The sequence below is a fragment of the Cnephaeus nilssonii genome (genome assembly GCF_951640355.1).
Source record: "Cnephaeus nilssonii genome assembly, chromosome: 19".
NCBI lineage: Eukaryota > Metazoa > Chordata > Mammalia > Chiroptera > Vespertilionidae > Cnephaeus > Cnephaeus nilssonii.
Window position 1 is genome coordinate 2,407,119 of NC_137090.1, and position 20,085 is coordinate 2,427,203.

At 66.9% G+C, this 20,085-nt stretch overlaps 1 protein-coding gene across 3 annotated transcripts in view; it reads right to left on the reverse strand.

The window, feature by feature from the left end:
- SEPTIN9 (septin 9) overlaps nt 1-20,085 on the reverse strand; it is a 118,983-nt gene that overhangs the window by 21,460 nt on the left and 77,438 nt on the right. The gene's annotated exons all lie outside the window — the stretch shown is intronic.

Genomic DNA, 20,085 nt, shown 5'->3' on the forward strand with positions numbered 1-20,085 from the left:
CCCAGGCCTGGGCGTGGCCACGCGGCCTCGGGCTGACTCTCCCATGGGAGTTCCTGGGGGCTGGCTCGGGGGACGTGCCTGGGGCGGAGCCCAGAGGGGCACCTGGGAGGCTGTTTCCGGCCAGCGGCTGGTCCTCCCGGCTCCTGGAGGATTAACTTCGGCCCAGCCCCCACGGCCACGGCCACGGCCACGGCCACGGCCACTCTCAGGTTCCCCACGCCCAGCTCCCCCGTGTGGCTGGGGGGTGAGGCCCCAGAGCACCCACACAGGCTGGCTGACTGTGCCCCGTGGGTCTGCCCTCCGGTCTTCAGAAGCCGGCTGCTCCCCGGAGGCCACTGGCCCACCCCACCGAGGCGCTGCCCACCCTGCTGGCCACCCCCCCACCACCCCACCCCAGGCCTCCCGGAGGAGCTGCAGGTTTCCCATCAGGCCTGAGGGGCCCTGCTGTCCCACGTCCCGCCCCCACGCGGGGTGGCTGCAGCCGTCAGTCTCGGGGCACCTGAGCCAGGGCAGCTGCTCGCCACCCTCCGGCAGAAGCAAGGCGAGCCCCGTCCGTCCTTTTAAAGGTTCCACGTTAAAGCGGTCAGAAAAAGCAGGTGAATTCCCTTTCCCACTCACTTAGCCTCAGGGGGCCAACGTATCGTCAACTCCCCTGTCACCAGCGTAAACACTGAGAGGCGTGCCACTCTCGCCTCTTTCCGTGCTAAGAAGCGTGTTGTACGGACGGCACCTCGCAACTGGGACCCACAGGAGCCGCGTGCGGCCGGAGGCCATGGTACTCCCGACAGTCAAGGCGGCCCGGTTCACGCTGGAGCCTGGGAGCCCTCTGTGCGGCCGCACCCCACCCACCAGCAGTGCAGCCGCACGGAGGCCGGTGCAGGACACAGCGCCCCGGAACAGCGGCGGCTGCCGCCGGAGCCCTGATCCCCACGGAGCCCTGATCCCCACAGAGCCCTGATCCCCACGGCACAGCACCCCTTCCAGGGGGCGTCCTGGGGGTGCTGATCTCAGATTCCACCGCCAGGAAGAACGGAGCTTCCCCTACGAAATGCACTTCCTGGAGCAGGAATCAGACGGTTCCACGGATGTCAGCTCCTGCTGCTGCCGACCCAGCTTCCCCGGGGTCCCCAGCCCACCTGGCCCGGGATGCTCGGGCCGGGAGGAACCCCCACTCCAAGGCAGTGGCCATGGCTGCCCAGCGACACGACTCGTGAGGCCTGTGCGAGACGGGTGGCGGGGCGGGCGGCTGGAATTTCCCCCGCAGCACGGACACTGGAACTTTCTCGGTCGAGGGCCCGGAGACTTAGAGGTCATGGGGGTTAGGACACGGAGAGGGGCCATTTGCAGAGAGAGAGAGAGAGAGAGAGAGAGAGAGAGAGAGAGAGGAGAACTGAGGAAATGCAGGCGGAGACCCCGAGGAAAGGGGGGAGAGGGCGTGTGGCCGGCATCCGGGCCACTGCAAACAGCCCTTACGGAGCTGGGGGGTCCTGGGCACCGGCTTCCCCACACGCACGTCCTTCCAACGACCAGCTCACCACGCGCTGGCCCGCTTACTTCCTGTCACACAGAACCGCACCCACTAAAAACAATCTCCAGAGACAGCAAGCAGGTAGGCGATTGCCGAGGGGCAGAAGGAAGGGGTGACTGCTCGGGGCCACAGAGGGTCCTTTTGGGGGCGAACATGTTCTGCACCAGATGGCGGTGACGGCTGCACACCAGGGCGCGTGTGCTAGGGCTGCTCACGTCAAACTCCCCGCTCCGTGCACTCACCACGCGTGTGCGCACAGAACGTGAGGACCTGATGCGTCCTCCCCCTTTGAGCCAGTTTGTCTTGTTTTATAGTTTAAAACGCGCCCGGCCGGCGGGGCTCAGGGGTTGAGCGTCTACCTATGAACCAGGAGGTCACGGTTCGATTCCTGGTCAGGGCACAGGCCCGGTTTGCAGGCTCCATCCCCAGTGTGGGGCGTGCAGGGGGCAGCCAGTCGATGACTCTCTCTCATCACTGATATTCCTCTCTCTCTCTCTCCCTTCCGCTCTGAAATCAATAAAAATATAAACAAAAAGCCAGAGGGCCCTGAGACACAACGTGAGTCCCGTGCCCCGTCCTGGGACGTGTTACCTTCCCCGGCAGGTGCTGCCTCGCGCGGCAGGTGGGACCAGGCCTGGGACGCGGACAGCACCCCGGCTCACCGAGGAGGCCCTCAGTGTCCTGAGCGGGTCGGAGGGAAACGTGAAGAGACAGCGGGGAAGTGATGGTGGAGCGCAACGGTGGAGGGCTGTGGCCGCGCCCAGGACTGCAGCAGCCGCCGGACGCTGGGCAAGGCCAGGAGGGGCCGGCCCTGCGACACCCTGCCTGGGCCCAGGGACCCCGATCTGACACGGAGCCCCCAGAACTGGGAGAGCATAAGCTTGTTCGAGGCCGGCGGCCCGCAGCCCAGCCTCAGCCTCGTAAGCTGGGGCTCTGCTGGACAGATGGGGAGATCCCCAGCCCCAACCGGTCTATGTCAGTCTGAGCTGGACCCTCACCCCCAAACAGAGGAAGCCCCGCACGGGTCAGAGGCTGACATGAGGGGGGAAGGGGGTCCCCTGGCGTCCTCAACAAGGATGCTGTAGGCCATTGACCTGCCCGGGAGCAACCCCACTGGTCAGCGGTCCAGCAGCAGGGTCCTGCCCTGGAAGCCACGGGGGAGGGTGTGGGGTTCAGGCTCCCCCTCCCTGGGACCCACTGGGAGAGGAGCACAGACTGAGGTGTCACCACCCACGTGATGGCCGATGGCCCCCCCCCACCCGCTCCAGCGGCAGAGCAGGAGGGGAAGCGCTCACCCTGCGTGCTCCCTCCCTCCCCTCACGCACGCGCCCTCGCACTCACACGGCACACACCTGCCCCTCCTGTGCCTGTCTGGGTCCCCAGGCCAAAGCCTGGGTGTGAGCACAGAGCCCAGCTCCCCGCCAATCTTCCCTCCCACCCGGGCAAACCTCACGGGATGCAGCAATGCTTCCCACCAAACACCACAAACATCCCTCCCTCACGGCGGGCGGGCCTGCGGCTGCTCGCACAGGGCGCAGGGGAAGGCCCGGGCGGGTCCAGGGCATGAACCTGCGGCTCCGGGCAGAGGTGGGCAGCCACACCCCCACGGGGAGGAGGCTCCAGGCTGGCAGCCTCGGGTGCTGGCCCTGCAGTGTGTGTGCAGGGGGGCGGCGGTGGCCACATGGGGCGGAAATCTTCCTCTTTCTCCCGGCTCCTTTTCAACCTGAAGCAGGAGAGCGGGTGGGCTCCCCCTCATCTCCACAGCAAGCCCCGCCCCTGGCCCTGGCCCAGCGTCCCCCCCGCACCCCGCCCTCCGCCGCTCACGCTCACTCTCTCCATCTCGAACAGCCCAGCCCCCCGACAGATGGTCTGCATCTCCTCCGGCTCCCACCACCCACTCGCTGCGGAACCTCCGCCGTCTGGCTTCTGCCCATCTTCCTGCTGAACCCCAGCTCCTGAAAAAACCCTCATCGCCCACACCCAGTTCCACCCCACCCGACCTCGGGGCAGCATGGGACATGCATTAACCACCCTCCCTCCTCCCCTCTTCCCCCAAGGCAGGGGTGCGGGCAGCCTCCTCTCCCCTCCTCTCAGCGTCTGCACCTCCATCGCCGGCTTCAGCCATCACCCCCCCTCCCAGCTGACATCTCTGGTCCTGACCCCCTCCCCAGCTCAGTCACATCTCCACAGCATGCTCTTTTCTGAGGACCCTACGGCCTTCATTCAGGGCCTGCTGCCTCCCAAACCCCATCTAAAATCCGCTCTGTTAGGTCACCGCCTCCAGGAAGCCCTCCGGATGTCCTCCATCAGATAGGTCCCCCTTTCCTGTTTAACCTGGAGCCCCAGCCAGGCTGACTTACTCACGAGTCTCCAAGGCAGCGGCTCAAGATCAAGATCGATCATTTGTGAAACTCGGCGGCGGCGAGAGGCCCCATTTCCTCCTTTCTGAGAAGGCTCCTCCCACCCGCTGTCAGGACGCCTCTTCCCTCCCAGGCACCTTTCATACACATTCAGCAACGTTTCTGAGAAATTAACTGATGGTGTCTCGGCTTCGAACTCTGTGGCATGGCCCTCCCCTGTAGCCAACTCTATTGTTCAGGGGTGAGGGTCCCTGTGAGCTCACAGCAGCCCCAGGCACCCCCCCCCCCCCAACCAGTGCATCCTGGGGCGGCACACTCCCAGCCAGAATCCTGCTCACCAGGTGATAAAGCCATCAGCCCCTGCACTGATCTCAACAAGTACAAACCCAGCGAGTCTGGCCTGGGAGCTCGCTCGGGGGTGTCAGGAGGGGAGATGGCCAGGTGGGGGCGCTCCAGGTTGGCGTTAGGTGCGATCCTCCAACCCTCCTCGCCCTTCCCTGAAACCAGGACCAGAACCAAAAGCCCAGCAGCTAAAATGGTAGGGTTCTGAGTCAAACAAGAAATGGTTGGGGACTGAGAGGGCGACTGAGGGCCTGAGATCGGGGGGGCGGGGGCGGGGGGCAGAAAGGGCAGGGTCGGCGCTCAATCCTGGAGCACGTCCTCAGGGTGCCTGGTCCGCCTAAGAAATGCAGGGGCCTGGGCCGCCCTCAGCAATTCTGATTTAACTCATCTAGGGGCTGGTGTTTTAAAAAATCCCTCAAGGGACTCCAGTGTGTGGTCGGGTTGAGGTCTACAGCTTAGGACCCCCAGACAGACCGACCCACACTCAGATGTAGCGGGATCGTGATAAAACCAGCTGAATGCTCCAAGACACACAGGCGGGGTGCGGGGTGCGGGGTGAGCGGGGCTGAGGGCCTGTAGTCCTTCCACCGCCCACAGAAGCTGCTGCCCCAGGGGTGCGCCCTGCCTCAGCCAGCGTGAACGTCACACAGTCAGTCCGTGAACGTCACACAGTCAGTCTTCGCTCCAACGGGCTTCGATGCAGACGGTGGGGGCCGTTTTTGCTACTGAGCAGCGACAGGGGGGCCTGGCCCACTGGGCGGGCAGGGCTCAGGCTTTCGGCCCCGGGTCTCCACGCCGCCAGCGGCCCGGCACACGCCACCGTGGCGTAAAAATTACCTTGAGCACAGGGCATTAGCGTCCCTGCCATCTCTCGTCTGTTGAAAGGCAGAGCCTCCCAGAACTCAACGGTCACCAACCCCCTCCTCCCGGCGACCAGGGGTGACTGACCCTTATCATCGCAGACAAGTGTCCGCACCCCGTCCCCCAAAGGCTCTGTCCCAGAGCTACCGACCCCCATCCTTCCCCAAAGCGCCCGCTTATCTTTCCAGAGTCATCTGTCTTCCAGCAAGCGGTCCCTCCTCCCCTCCCCTTCCCCAACCAGGGGGCATACAACCCCAAATCCTAACTGTCCCTTTTTTTCTCCTTTTTAAAAAACATATTTGTATTGATTTCAGAGAGGAAGGGAGAGGGAGCGAGAGATAGAAACATCAATATGAGAGAGAATCATCGATTGGCTGCCTCCTGTACACACCCTAATGGGGATCGAGCCTGCAACCCGGGCCTGTGCCCTTGACCGGAATCGAACCTGGGACCCTTCAGTCCGCAGGCCGACGTTCCATCCACTGAGCCAGGCCAGCTAGGGCCTGACTGCCCCTTTGAGCCACACTTTTCTGTGAACGCCCACACACACACGATTAAATTGTCTAGCCCAGTGGTCGGCAAACTCATTAGTCCGCAGAGCCAAATATCAACAGTACAGCGATTGAAATTTCTTTTGAGAGCCAAAACCCGACTTCTGCGCATGGGCCACGAAGTTTCAATCGCACTGTACGTGCGTGCCCGCACGTGGTATTTTGTGGAAGAGCCACACTCCAGGGGCCAAAGAGCCGCATGTGGCTCGCGAGCCGCAGTTTGCCGACCACTGGTCTATTCTCTTGCTTATGCAGCTCGTGTCCGATGACTTTGCAGACCCCCACCTACTGAGCCTCCGAGGTTTTCCTCCCAACACCGTCCTGGCAGCCCTCAGCCTGCCCACGGCCGGCGGTCCGGACTCCCGGTTCTCGGTCTATGAAAGCAGCTCACCCGCCGGCAGGCGCCATCCCCAAAGGTTTCCGGGGCGCCCAGACCCGGCGGTTGCTGCCCGGCAGCCCCTCTGAGACTGACCAGCAGCTGCCCGTGTGCTGCACGTCCCACCTCTGCATCAGTGTGTGTTAACGGTTAAGGGCACACTGCTTCTCAGACTCACTGGACCGGGGAACCCCTTTGCCTCTCTAATGCTTGTTAATGATCCCCCAGAGAACAGTTTGGGAAACACTGGTTTACACTTAAAAGCCCATCAGCTCTGCTCCTGCTCCAGGCCAGACATCAGACCACTCCAGCCTCGCGGGACATGGGTCCGAGGGGGTGGGGGTGTTGAGCCCAGGCCCACAGGTCGGATGCTAACCTGAGACAGCCATGGGTGGGGCGGGGGGGAGGGGGAGAACCCTGTTTTTAATCCAAATCCCTAAGTTACCAGGGGCCGCAAGAACGATCAGGGCAGCGCTGTTTATCACGGCCAAGACCTGCCAACAACCCAAATGTCACCGAGGAGAGAGCGCGAGGGTCCCACCGCCCCAGCCCACACCGCAGGCGTCGGACCCATGACCTCAGCGCAGAAGCAAGGTCACAACGCGCTCCTAGTTCTACAGCTTGGCAACATGCAAGACACGACTGCCCAGCGACATGCGTGTGCGGCCGGGAGAAGCGGGGCCACGGCGGGTGCTCTCAGGCCCGTGGCCACGCCTCACAGGAAGGACGAGGACGGCCCGGCGTCTGCCGCTTGGCTCGCCAGGCTCGGTGCCCGCTGTCTGAGACGGCGCACGCTTTGTTGTTGTTTTTAAACATATTTTTATTGATTTCAGAGAGTGAGAGAGACGGAGAGAGTGAGAGAGACGGAGAGAGAGATAGAAACATCCAGGATGAGAGAATCACAGATCGCCTGCCTCCTGCACGCCCCCCACTGGGGATCGAGCCCGCAACCCTGCGTGTGCCCTGACCGGGAATCGAACCGTGACCTCCTGGCTCATAGGTCGACGCTCAATCACGGAGCCACGCGAGCCGGGCTGGCACACGTTTTTTAAAAACAAAGAACTCTTCAGCCCTAGCCGGTTTGGCTCAGTGGATAGAGCGTCAGCCTGAGGACTTTAAGGTCCCGGGTTCGATTCCGGTCCAGGGCACGTGCTGCAGGAGGCAGCCGATCCATGATTCTCTCATCGTTGATATTTCTATCTCTCTCTCCCTCTCCCTTCCTCTCTGAAATCAATAAAAAAAAAAATTTTTTTTTTAAATAAAAAGGAATCTTCGGGGGCACTGGGAGGAGCAAGCCGAGAGCTTTGTGCGTCTAACCTGCTGGGTGACCCAGGAGACGGGCCGGGCCGTAGCCTCCCTGAGCCTCAGTTCACTCACCTGTGAACCGAGGGCCACGACCCAGCTGCGGGGAGGAGGCTGCGCACACCCCCGCTCTCCCCTTGGGGCGTGGGGGAGCGACTCCAGGCCGTTCCCAGGCCCCTGGCCCCTGGCCCCGCAGAGCTGAGCCCGCCTCAGGCAGCGCGGGCTGGGTTTGCTCCTGCAGGGCGGAGGCCTGTCCCAGGCCCGAGGGCTGTGTCAGCCCTGCACCTGCTTTGGGGGGGAGGGGTGCCCGAAACCCCACATCCCTTTAGCAGAGACACTGGCGCAGGTAACACCCCACCCCGGAAACAAGGAAGCTTGTGTGAATTGGCCCCAAACCCGCCCAGCCCAGCTCTCTCCTCCTTTCTCTCCTCCCAGCGCCGGGAGCTCAGGAAACGCCAGGCTGTGGGGCGGCTGAACAGCAGCCCAGTCCGTTTACAGAGGGGACACTGGCCTCCTTCCCTTCCCCAGCCTGGCGTCCCCGTGCCAGCACCTCGCTGCCCCGGGGTCCGTGAGCCACCAGGGCCTCGGGGTCTCAGGCGCGCCACCCAACTCCCCGTTTCATCTCGGGAGCGTGGGCTTTGGGTCAGAAGGAAGGGAGTTCAAACCCACCTCCACGTGTGAGGGCTTTGGGCAGATTTCTTTTTAAATACATATATTTATATGGTTTTTATTTCAGAGAGGAAGAGAGAGATAGAAGCATCACCAATGAGAATCATGGATCAGCTGCCTCCTGAATGCCCCCCACTGGGGATCGAGCCCGAGCCCCGGCATGAGCCCTGACCGGGAATCGAACCGTGACCTCCTGGTTCCTAGGTCGATGCTCGGTCCCAGAGCCATGCGGGCCGGGCCGGGCCAATGTCTGAATCTCTGGGCAGCGGCTTTCTCATCTGTCAGAGGGGAGCCTTCTGTCACCGGAGTTTGAGAAGGGAGCGATGGCATGTGCGCGGGCTGGCGTGGTGCCCGGCGCCCGAGCAGCCGCCCCCTCCGTATGGCGGCTTCCTCCCGTCCCCGCACTCCGGGGCCGGGGGAGCGAGCACCTGCCAGCTTCCCGGTCCCGGGCTCCGAGTGGGAAGTGAAAGGGGAAGAAGCAGAGGCTGCTGACGGACAGAAAGAGCTTTGATTGGGGCCCACTTCCCAAATCTGCCCGTGAGCCCCAAAGCTGGCGGGGCCCAGGGCCGGCTGGGGAACGTCTGTTAAAAGTGCACCTTAAAGAGCAGGAAAGACCCTGCGAACGCGGCACCCGGGGAGGGAAGCGGACAGAAAGGCACAGGGGAGGGCACTGCGGAGGCCAAGTCCAGACCAGGCCAGACCCTCGGGGGCGGGCACGTGCGCCCACCGCGGGTACCGGAGCCTTCGCCCAGGGTGGCATGTCACGGAGTCACACCAGAAGCAGCGGGTGCCCGTGACCCCGGGACAGCCGCTCCGCCTGCGGCGGCTCCTGCACCTGCGGGCTCCTGGCTCCCGGGCCAGGCGTGGGGCGGCCCCGGGAGGAAGCGGCGAAGAGCAGGCAGCCCCCCTCGGGCAGCTCTGCACCACGCAGTGAGCCTAACGTTTACTTCGAAGTAAAAGTTTTCTTAAAGATCGTTAAATGCCAAGATGGCTCATCACGGCGTGCGCGTTAGCAAGGGGATTGACGATTCACAGGCGTCTGTTCCTCCTTCACTCGGGGCCTCTGTACCGCCCCCCTCACCCCCCCACCCCCGCTCCTCCACCCCGGCGGATACGGAGGCAGGGACGGCACCCAGGGGTGGGTCGCACAGATGTGGGCGCCCCGTGTCAGGCCTTAGAGTGAGGGACAGAGTTCACAGAGGTGCAGTGGCAGGTGGAACCCACTTGATTGGGCAACGCTTGGCATGGGCCTGGGCATCTGACAACAGTCCCCTGAGGTCAGCCTTAAGGAGCCCTAGGCGGCCCTGCCCGGTAAAGCAGGCCCTGGGGGCGGAGCCCGGGAGGCGGGGCCCGGGAGGCGGGGCCCTGGGGGCGGAGCCCGGGAGGCGGGGCCCGGGAGGCAGCACCCCGGAAGCCGAGCCCAGGAGGCACAGCCGGGGAGGCACAGCCCGGGAGGCACAGCCCGGGAGGCGGAGCCCGATGAGGCTGCGGGTGGGTTTCAGGCCCCAGGAAAGGCCCATCAGCAGTGACGGGGCGGGAACCGGCCCTCACGTTCACCTTCATTTGTGAAAAGGGGACCGTCTCCCCTGGTTTCTTGCCTGCCCGCCTGGGGGGCCTCCCTGTGCACTGGGGGGGTGGGGGGAGCCCAGGACCCCCCAGGCTCAGGACCCGCGGGTGGGGGGACGACTCCGCCCGAACTCGTGCAGAGGGCGCACCACTTCCTCCCGCACTCACTTCCCGCGAAGCCGCAACGGGTCCCCGCGACGAGGGACTCAGAGGCCCGAAGTCCCGCACGGTGCACTGAGCTAACGTCGGGGTGCCGGTCGGCAGGGCTGGTCCCCCGGAGGCTGTAGGAACAAGCCTTTCGCAGCCCAGAGGCCGCCACACTCCCTGCATCTTCCACGTCAGCGGAGCCGAGGGGTCGCTCACCATCGCGTCCCTGACAGACGCGACCTCCCGCCACCTCGCCGGGTTCCGAGACCCTTGCGACGCCACGGCCCGTGGGGATTTTCCGGGGCGATCGCCCCTCAGGCCAGCTGACCAGCCACCTTGTTTCCACTCGCCACTAACTCAACGGCCCAGCACCAACGCCCAGGTTCTGGGGACGAGGGTGTGGGCATCCCGGGTCATCACCCTGACGACCCCTCGTCCGGGTCCTGAGGGGTGAAGGGGAGGGTCCCAGCCCAGGAGGCGGCCTGCTTGGGTTCACAGCCCAGCACTCAGTTATCCCACCTGTGAAATGGGCCACGTGACTGACGGGGCCGGGGAGCCGGAGGTCCTCCCCAGAAACGCATCCTCGGCTCATTGGCCAGCGACTCCCCGGACAACCCCGGGCTCACGGGACCCTCCTGCCGCCGCGAGGGGCGCCACAGGGTCCGGCAGGCCAAGGCCACTGAGGGGGGCAGGCGGCCGCCTGTGCCTCCCCCCTCGCCAGAACCACGGGCGGCCAACCCCTCACCTGCCCCTTACTGTCCAGGGGAGCCCAGGTCATTCCCGCTCCCCTGGGGTCACAGGGGTCGGGGGGTGCAGGGGTCAGGGATGTGCTCCCAGACTCAGGCCAGGCCTCAGGCCTCGCTTCCCCCACAGGCGCCCTGCCTGCCTCGTGGCGGCCCTGCGGGCGCTGAGCCCCCCCCCCCCCCCGAGAGGCCCACTGCCCACATCGCAGGCCCCGCAGCTGCCGGGCTGTGCGCTGGGGACGCCCCTCAGCCCCGCGGCCTCTCTCCTCTCTGTAGACCGCAAGCGGGCCGGGGATCCACGGATCCACGCCGGACACACCTCCTGCCGCACCGAACACCCGTGGGGCGCTCCGACTCCCCTTGGCTCGCAGAGCCAGCAGCACCCTCACCTCCTCCCTGGTGTCCCCCCAAAACCAGCACAGCCAGCCCACCCGCAGGGCGGTGGGAGCTTTGTCACAGGAAGGGGGGGACAGGGGGGGGCAGGGGGGGCGGCTGCCGGGAAGTGGCCTTAGCCCGCGCCCGCCCCAGCCTCCATCGCCCGCCCCAGCCTCCATCGCCCGCCCCAGCCTCCATCGAGAGAGGCCCGCGCAGCAACAAGGAGGCCGGAGGGGGCAGGGCCGAGGGCAGAGGAGGAGAGAGGAAGGCCCTGCGATTCCAGCTCAGGGCGGAGGAAGCAGGGGCCCCTGCTCCGTGGTGGGGGAGGGGAGGGGCGGGGCCTGCACCCCCACCCACGGCTCCCGCCCTGGGCCTCCAGGAGGACCCACCCCCCTCCCATCTCAGGGGAGCAAGTGAGGCTCTCTGGTTGCCAGACTCCGGTAATGAATCCCACATTCACCGCGGCTTACGGCAGGCCCGCCCCGCCCCCGCTGCTCCGCACAGCTGGCCCCCAGAGGCGAGGGCTCGAGGTGCCGCAGAGCCGGGCTGCACCCCCCCGCCCCTGAGAGCAGGCCTCTCCCCCCGCTTCCCCGGGCAGGCGGCCTGGACAGGCGCCATCCCCCCTCCTGCCCAGAGCCTGCGGCGCCCGGCGGGTGGGGGGTCCAGGTGCCCCTCGCGTCCTGCCCCCAGGCTGCGGAGGAGCGAGGGTGGACGGGTGGACGGCAGGGCGGCCGCACAGACACAGGGTCAGGCTGCGGGGACACGGGCGCTGGGGACCGCGTTCCTGCAGCCACGGCGCCGCGCTCGGGCCGGGTGAGCACACGGCGCCCAGAGGTGGCAGCACGAAGGCCCCTCGGGGTCCCGTCTCACCGACACACACGCAGGGCCCAGGGCACACGTGCTCCGTACCCACGCCGCCGCCCTGACACGCGTGTGTTGCTCAGTCACCCACGCAGCACACCTGCAGTGCAGGCGACATGCTGCCGCAGACGCAGCTGACCACATGCGAGACGGGGGGCGGGGGGCAGGAAAGAACCGAGACGCCGAGGCTCCGTGAGCAGTCTCGCTGGTCAGGCGCGTGGCCCCCCGCCCCCCCAAAAACCAGCCCTCGGCCGGCAGCCCCAGGCACAGCAGGCGGCTCCCCCGGCCTCACCAGGAGCCACCCGCCCCTCGAAAGGCCACAGAACCCGGCCTGGGGGCCACGCTCCCCCGCGGCCCCTCACCAGCTGTGTGCCCCTGGCCAAGGGGCTGCCCCTCTCTGGGCCGCAGGGACCAGAGAGCTACGTGGGGGCCCAAGGGTGTCGGGACGGGGCGCTGGAGTCCGCTTCCCGAATTCAAACCCTCCCTCTGCCGCACCCATGAGCGGCGTGGACGGGGCAGATTCCTGAGCCTTCTGTCACCGTCACCGTCACCGGGGCCCACCGGCCTGGCCGCCGGGCCCAGCCAGCAGGGGGTGCTGCCTCCCTGCCTGTCCCTCTGTGGCCCGGCCAGAGCCTCCGCCTCCAGGAGCCCACCGCCCTGTGAGTGAGCAGAGGCCCAGGCCACCCCCAGTCCACATGCGGGAGGGGCGCGTCTCCCCGGGGCCTCATCAAACCCACGCCCTGCGCTCCCCCCCGACCCGCCCCCGCTGCTCCGTGTGCGAGGGCACATACCTCTCCCAGCCTGTGGGAAGGGGCGGTGCGCAGGGAACCTCAGACTCCGGGGTGGACGGAACGAGGGAGTCATGTTTCAGGGGCCGCGGGAGCACCCCGGGACGCCAGGGGGCTCCCCGCAGCCCGTGGAGGGTCCCCACGCAGGTGGATGGGGCCCACCACCCCGGCGGTGGGTGTCCCTTTACCCCCCCTGCCCCTCCCTCCAGCAGCCGGGAGGTCAGGGTGCATGTGGCCTGGGTGGGTGACGTGCAGGGCGGTCAGACAGTGGCCAGGGGAGTGGGGGCTCGCACCGCGTGGCCCTGCTCAGGGGGGCCTCCTGTGGGGAGCAGGCCAAGGGCAGCCGCCTGGGTGGGTGCAGGGGCCCTGCCTCCCCCCGCAGCCGCCGGGGGCACGGCCTGCAGACGCCAAGCCAAGGGACCCTCAGCCAGTGGGAAGGCGAGACACTTACACACGCAGACGGCCGCAGCCACGTCTCCCGCACACACCCCAGCACACACCACGTCTGCTCTGGGGAGGCCAGAGGCGAGGGCTCTGTGCTGGGAGCCCCCACCCCTGGTCGGGGAGGCCCCACACGAGCTCCCCTCTGGGCCGAGCGCTGAGCGGCGGGCGGAAGGCCTTAATGAGGACCAGACGGTGCCGAAGGGAGGGAGGGACGGAAAGGAAACAGCACTGAACGTGGGCCCGGGTGGGGGTGGGAGCCCGGGAGGGGGCGGGAGCCCGGGTGGGGGTGGGAGCCCGGGTGGGGGTGGGAGCCCGGGAGGGGGTGGGAGCCCGGGTGGGGGTGGGAGCCCGGGAGGGGTGGGAGCCCGGGAGGGGCGGGAGCCGAGGAAGAGGGGGAGCGCCGGGCCCAGGCCTGCAGGGGAGGGGTGCAGAGCTGCAGCGGGCCTCGCCCCGCCTCTGCAGCTTCATCCCGGCTTCCTTACCCACAGGTCAGAGGTCAGGCTCCAGCTCCCACCAACCCTCTCTGCGCCCCCAGAAAGCCAGGGACACGACTGTCTCAGGCGTGGAGGGTCCTGTCACAGCCTCGCCGTGGCCGGCCGCCAGCCTGCGCCCTACCTGGCCCCCCCCCCCCCCCCCCCCGGCCCTGCCCCTGTGCCGAAGGAGGTCGCCGCCGCAGACGGGGTGGCCGGCCTCACGCAGCCCCCTCGGCCCAGCCACTCAAGTCGCGTCAGGGGTCGCCCTGCGCCTGCTCTGCAAGGGGCCACCTGGTGCTTCGGCCAGTGACCAGGGCCCGGGAGGCCAAGCTTCCGGGGGACGGTACAGGGGGCTTCTGGGAGAGGGGACCCCGGGACGCCCGCCGCCCCTCTGCGAACTGCGACTGCTCTGGGCAGCAGCTCAGGAGCCAGCTGTCCCCGCAGCCGCCGCGGCCCCCTGACCATCCATTCCATCTGTGGTCCCCCGTGTCCCGAGACCCCAGGAGATCCCCAGAACCCCAACTGCGAGCCACGACGGAGAAAGGGCCGCGTGCGGGCGCTGCTCCCGGAGGTCCAGCACCCTCCCAGGTCCCCACGCGGCCCGCGGGAGCCCGCCCATCGGCACGCTCCTCCTGTAACAGGTTAGGACATGGACACAGAGAGCTTAAGCAACTTGCCCCAGGCCACACAGCAAGAAGGGGTAGGAGCTGGCCCCCTTTCCCGCTCGCCTTCCTGCGCCCCTGTCTGCGGAGGGGCAGTCCAGGGGTTCCGTGTCCGAGAATCTCATGTTCTAATCGGGCACCCGGGGCCGAGAGCCGGCGTCGTCCCCTCTGTCCTCAGGGGAGGCCTCAGCGGGTGAGCGAGTGTGAGAGCAGGGCCCAGGGCCCTTCCTTCTCCGAGCGCAGAGCCGGGTCCCGGACCCACCAGGGCGACTGCCATGAGCCACTTCCCGTTGGGCTGCGGGGCGGATGTGGGGTCAGCCTGAGTTTGTGTCAACACAGCTCTGCTCCGGCCCAGCTTGAGGGGGGCCTGCACCCCTGCCCCGACCCCACCCCCCAGCCCAGCACGACAACTCCAGGAAAGATGTTAGCAGGGAGGGAGGCCGCGGGGGCGGGGGGGGGGGGGTGGGCAGGAGACACTTTCCAGGGACTTGAGGCCTCCACTGCCCCCTGCTGACCGGCGGGCTCGGCGAGGCAGAGGGGACAGAGTGCCCAGCGAGGCCCAGGCGGGAGGGCGGCGGGCACACCCGGGGGGAGTGGAGTTTGGGACCACGGACCGGGGAGGGCATCCCCTTACCCAGGCCGGCTCCTGTCTCCAAAACATCGCTGTGCCCCCACCTCTGGCCACGACATGAGGCTGCCGGGACCACACACCTGCTCCCCGGGGAGCCAGCGGGCTGGGCCAGGCAGGGCGTCCCACGGCCAAGGCCACCGGAGCCAGCTCCCAGGGCCGGCTGTGGCCGTGGGAAGAGGATGTGGGAGGCGACGCGTTCATGTTCCGGGGCCGGGCCCTGCCGCCAAGTAAGTGGTCCCCATGCCACCAGCACCTGGCACTGCGCCAGGGCCGCCAGCAGGTCCTGAGCGAACCCCGACCCGGCAGCGCAGAGCGGGCGCCAGGAGCCCAGCACGCCCTCCCTCTCCGGACCCGAGGCCCCTCGGCGCTCAAGGTCTCCGCGATCGATCGCTGCGCCCGGCGGCCGAGGCTGCCAACTCGCAAACCAGGGCCTGCCCGCCCCTCCCTCAGCCGCCCGTTCACCAGCTCCTGTCCCGGCACACGGCAGTCCTTTACCCCGGCCTCCTCCACACCCGGCATCCTCGAACCCTCCTCCTCCAGGACACGGTCCCTAAGCACGTCCCCGGAGCGGCCACCTCTTGTGGATCACACAAAACTACGACACAGCTTCCGGCCCCTCCCCGCACCGGCCTCTCCTCGAAGACAGACACCCCCGGGTGCCTTCACCCAGGCCAGCCCATCCGCACCCAGATGTCCCCCGTGATTCTCTGTCACCCCCCCCCCCCCAGAGGCAGCAGAGCCCAGCCCCTCCATCCGTCACAGCCCAGGCGACCGGGAACTCCCACGTCACGGCTGCTGGTGGCCAGCACGGGAGGCCTGAGAGCTGATGGCATCCCAAGGCAGCCGCCGCCCTCCTGCACACGCGCCGACTCGCCCTGCCCGGCTGGCCCGGGGGCTCCGGCCACACGCAAGCTGAAGGACACAGGTGACGCCACAGCCCGCATGCCTGTCCTCGGTCCCAGTGGAATGGGGGGGGGGGGGGGGAGCCTGCCGAAATGGCAGCACGCCCCCGGCCGCCTCCCGGCCGCCTCCTACGGGAGGCCGACGCCCTCCTTGGTGGCAGGGCTGTTTATCACACACTCACTATGCCCAGGGCTGCGCCACGTCCATCTCTCACATCATCCCATCAAATCCCCACCTTTGTCCCAATGTACCAACAAGACAGACTCAGAGTGGCTGAGTAAGTGCCAGGATCAGAGCTGGAACCCAGGTCCAGTCCAACCTCCTCCCTCCATCTTCCCGGAGCCCACCAGGTGCCAGCAGCCGCAATTCACCTATCAGCAGGATCTTCACTGCCCATGGCTGTCTGCGGGGGTGTGGCGATGCCACTTTGCCCTCTATCCTAATCACCAGACAAACTTCCTGCTTTCTACGGTCCCCCAGACGCCACTTCCTCCAGGAAGCCTTCCCTGATTGCTCCAGTTAGATGGTGCTCCCCCTCCTGCTGCCCTGGTATTCAGTCAATGCTCCTGAGGAAGGTGTGGGAGGCTTGCAGGCCACAGGAGGGTCAGACTGCGGGGACCAGCACAGAACAGGCCCCTGGTTCTGGAGGGAGATGGCCTGGGGGACAGAGCAGGGCTCGGAGAGTGCTCAGACTCAGGAATCTGCTGGAAGCAGCTGCATGCCGCGGGTGCTTCTCACATTTCTTAGGGCCTGGCCACGCTGTGGGTGGACGGGGTGCTGGCTCCTAAGCAGGAGGCCGGGGCGTGGCCACAGGAGGAAATGGCTGGCTGCCTAGCTGGGCCCATGAAGCCCCCGTCCCCACCCCCCGCCCCCACCCTACCAGACCCCTCGGCTCATCCCGATCCCCTGCTCTGGGCCACACCCACCTGTGTGACTAGACGACTTTCTCCCAGGTGAACACGCCCCCAGCAGGTCACTCAGGCCTCACGTGGCTCTCCTGTCCACAGGTCAGGACCCGCAGGGGGTGGGCCTGCGTCTGTACAGGATCACATGGCTGGTGGGGCATGGCGGGCTGACCCTGAGACTTCCGGCTCCCCCCCCCCCCACACACACACCCTGCGCACACGTGTGCATGCCGGGTGGGTGGTGGGTGGTTAGCGGATTCCTCTTTCCAGCCTCCAACATGCGCACTGGGTCCCTGGGGTCCCTCAGTCACTGAACGCAGACTCGGCCCCAGGCCCCGGGCGGCCTCAGCAGTGAAGGGCCGTATGGCGGCCCCCCCCTCCCCCCCCCCCCCCCCCCCCCCGTCTCCACGGCTAAGGCAGCGCCAGGAGAGGCAGGGATTGCAGCCAGAGCTGCATCCGGGTGGGCAGCCACCGCGGGGACAAGGCCACGGCCCCCCTCCTGGGCCTCTGGAGCGGGTGGGTGGGGGTCAAGGGCTCTGGGCCGAGGCAGGAGAGGGCCCCGCAGCGCTCGCTGGGAGTCCAGCCACCGAGCCCAGAGGCCTCCGGGGCCAGCAGCCTGGCTTCCTGTGCAGCTGGGCCCCGCACACTCAGTCCCCGTCGGCAGGACCTCCCACCGCTGGTCCATCTTCCCAGGCCCAGCACATGGTGGAGGTCAGAGCTGTGCTGGGGGAGGGGAGGGGCAGGGACCAGGAACAGCCCGGAGGAGGGAAGGGGGGGAGGGGCTCACACTCCAGGAGGAAGAGATCTCACTGGGGCCAAGCCCCTCCGCCCAGGCCCTGCCTGCGGCTACCCCCCTCCCCCAACAGGAACCTACGCTGGGGTCCGAGCCTCTCCCCCAGCTCCCTCCTCCCGACACCCAGGCTTCGACGGATGGGGGTGCCAAGTCTCACATTCATTCAGGGATACGGCCCCGTGCTGGGTTACCTTCCCTGCCACGCTTCTCCTTGATTCTCCCAAAAACCCTTTGAGGGAGGAGGATGCCCTTCAACCCACTTTACAGACACAGAAACTGAGTCCTGGGGCCACTACCCAGGTGGGTCAGGAGGTGTCCATATCACCTGATGGAACCCCAAGCAGCCCGACCAGACGCTGGCACCGTGGCACAGAGACCCTGTGCCCAGGGACCCACCAGCTGGGACTCTGGAGTCAAAGAGCCCTGTGTTCAAACACCACGCCGGGTCGGCCACTTCCAGCTGTGTGACCTGGGGCAGCTTACTCAACCTCTCTGTGCCCCGTCCCCGCTTCCCTACAACAGGAACTAACTTTCCTAAGTGGGTCATGCGAACGCATCCGAGAAAGCCAGGAAGCCGGAGCCCAGCGCTCGGGCGCGGAGTCCGCGGCAAGCGGCCACTGTGATTAATGAAATATTAATGAAGCCGGGGCGGGGATGACAGCCTCCCCGCGGTGTCCCCAAAATGGAAACAAATCGCTCTCAGCTCTCCCAGCAGCCAGCGAGCCAAGGGCAGGCTCCCGGCCGGCGGCTCCCGCACACACACCAGCCCGAGCATTCCGTCGGCCGCAGGGAGGGCGCGGCCAGGCCACCACCCTCGGACCATCTCGGGGCTGGCACCTGCCTCGAAAGCGCATGCTGGACTTTTCCAGATCTTTCCTCCCCTCTCCCTGACCTTCTCCCACTCAGTCACCCCCCACCCCCGCCATCACTCTTACTCACTCTCTCCTTTCATTCCTGCCCAGAAACAAACAGCCCAGCGAAATGTGTCAGCGGGCTCCCGGGACCTGACCGCGGCGGCTGCACTTCGGGGAGGGGGCGGCCCTGGGGAGCACTGCTCACCGAGAGCAGAAGCGGGGAGCGGGGTTGAGACGGAGTCACGGGGCAATGCCGGGCCAGCCTGGCCTGGCCTGGCGCTACTCCCCAATCAGGACCCAGCCTGGGGCCACATCTCCAAAGTGTCGTGGACCAGAGACTTTGCACCCGGTCACACGGTCACACAGCTGCATCGAGTCTGTCGTGACTGGAGGGGGGAGGGTCGCCCGGTGGGTCCTGGGAGTCTGGGGCATTCAGGGGCGGAGGTATCTCTCCCTCACCCACAGCCCCAGGTGTGGGTGCAACCTCGGCGCCCACAGTTCTCACCTGGTGACAGGGCACTGAGTGCTGGCCAAGCCCCCAGACGAGGGGGAGCGGAAGGCGCAGGGAGGGCACCTGAGCGTGTGCCCTAAACTCCCTTTTGCAGCGCTGGCCCCTGAAGAGACCCTGGTTCCGAAGGGCGGTTCCGGCCCAGGAAGCTGCATTTCAGGGTCAGACCCTTCCAGAGCTGGGCCCTGGAAACGGGAGCCCGGCAGGCAGCAGCAGGGTCCCAGAGGGTCTGCCCTGAGCGCCCTCTGCCACGGGGTCCCGCCCCCGGGGTCGGGGACTCGAGGAAGCTCCTCTCCCCGTCCCCCAGGCCACGCTGACGGGCTGGCCTCCCAGAAAGCCACGTGGTGGCCGCTACTGTCCTGGCCGCCCCGCCTGGCCCGAGCGGAGCGCTGACGAGAGTGGAGACGCTGCTTTTCCCCGGGCCTCGCCATCTGACCTCTCAGATGTCCTGAGAGCCCCAACCCCGGACGGCGTCCAGGCCGCGTGGACAGGCCCCTGTGCTGGTCAAGGTACCCCCAGCAAGAGCTGGCCAGGGCCTCCTGGTGGGGAATAGCAGGGGAGCTGCCAGCCTGGAGGGCAAGGCTTGTCCACGTCCGACCTCACCCTGGTGGGCTCCGCACCCACGCCGGCGGGTGGGGGAGCTGCCCGAGCTCCAGGCAGAAAGCCCAGAAACCTCCGGCGAGCCTGCAGGAGCCGTCCCTGCACCCCAGGACAGAGTGTGGGGGGACCTGCAGGGACCTGCCGCGGGGCCAGGGAGCAGACCTGGGAGGCAGGAATGCTGGTGTGACGGCCCCAGGTCTCCCACTCGGCCCAGGGCCAGCCTGGAGGCCACCGGGCAGTTCTAATCCAGCCCCCGCCCCAGTGAAGAAGGCACGCCCCCCCCCCCCCCCCCGCCCCACCAGCCCAAATATCTCCTGCTGGTTCTTGCAGCAGAATTCAGGCTGGTCGGTGAGGAGAGGCAGGAGAAAGACAGCTGGGCGGGGCGGGGCCGGCTGGAGGTGACAGTGAGCAGCCCCAGCAGGCTCTCTGCCGTGGTGATCAGGGGAGAGGAATGGGGCTTCCGATCTGTTCCCACTCACCCCCTGACAAGCCGTATCTTATTTCAAAACCCAGGGCAGCGGGGAGCCTGGGGAAGTAGGGGAATACCAGTGCCCCCTCTCTAACTGGGGTTTTCTTTCATTGCATCACTCGCGGCGCCTAGGGCGCTGGCCGCGGCTCCTCAGCATCCCAGCCAGAGCTCGCGGGGACCGGCCTCCTGCACTGGCCCGTCCCCAGCCCTGGGCGGCCGTGGAGAGCTCCACCCCCTGCTGCTGCGGCCAGGCCTCCCCAGGGTTCAAATCCAGGCTGTCAACAGCTGTGCAGCTGCAGGCAACTGGCTGGAGCTCTGTGCCTTGATTTTCCAATCTGGAAAATGGGACCATGAGAGTAGCTTCGGCCTGGCAG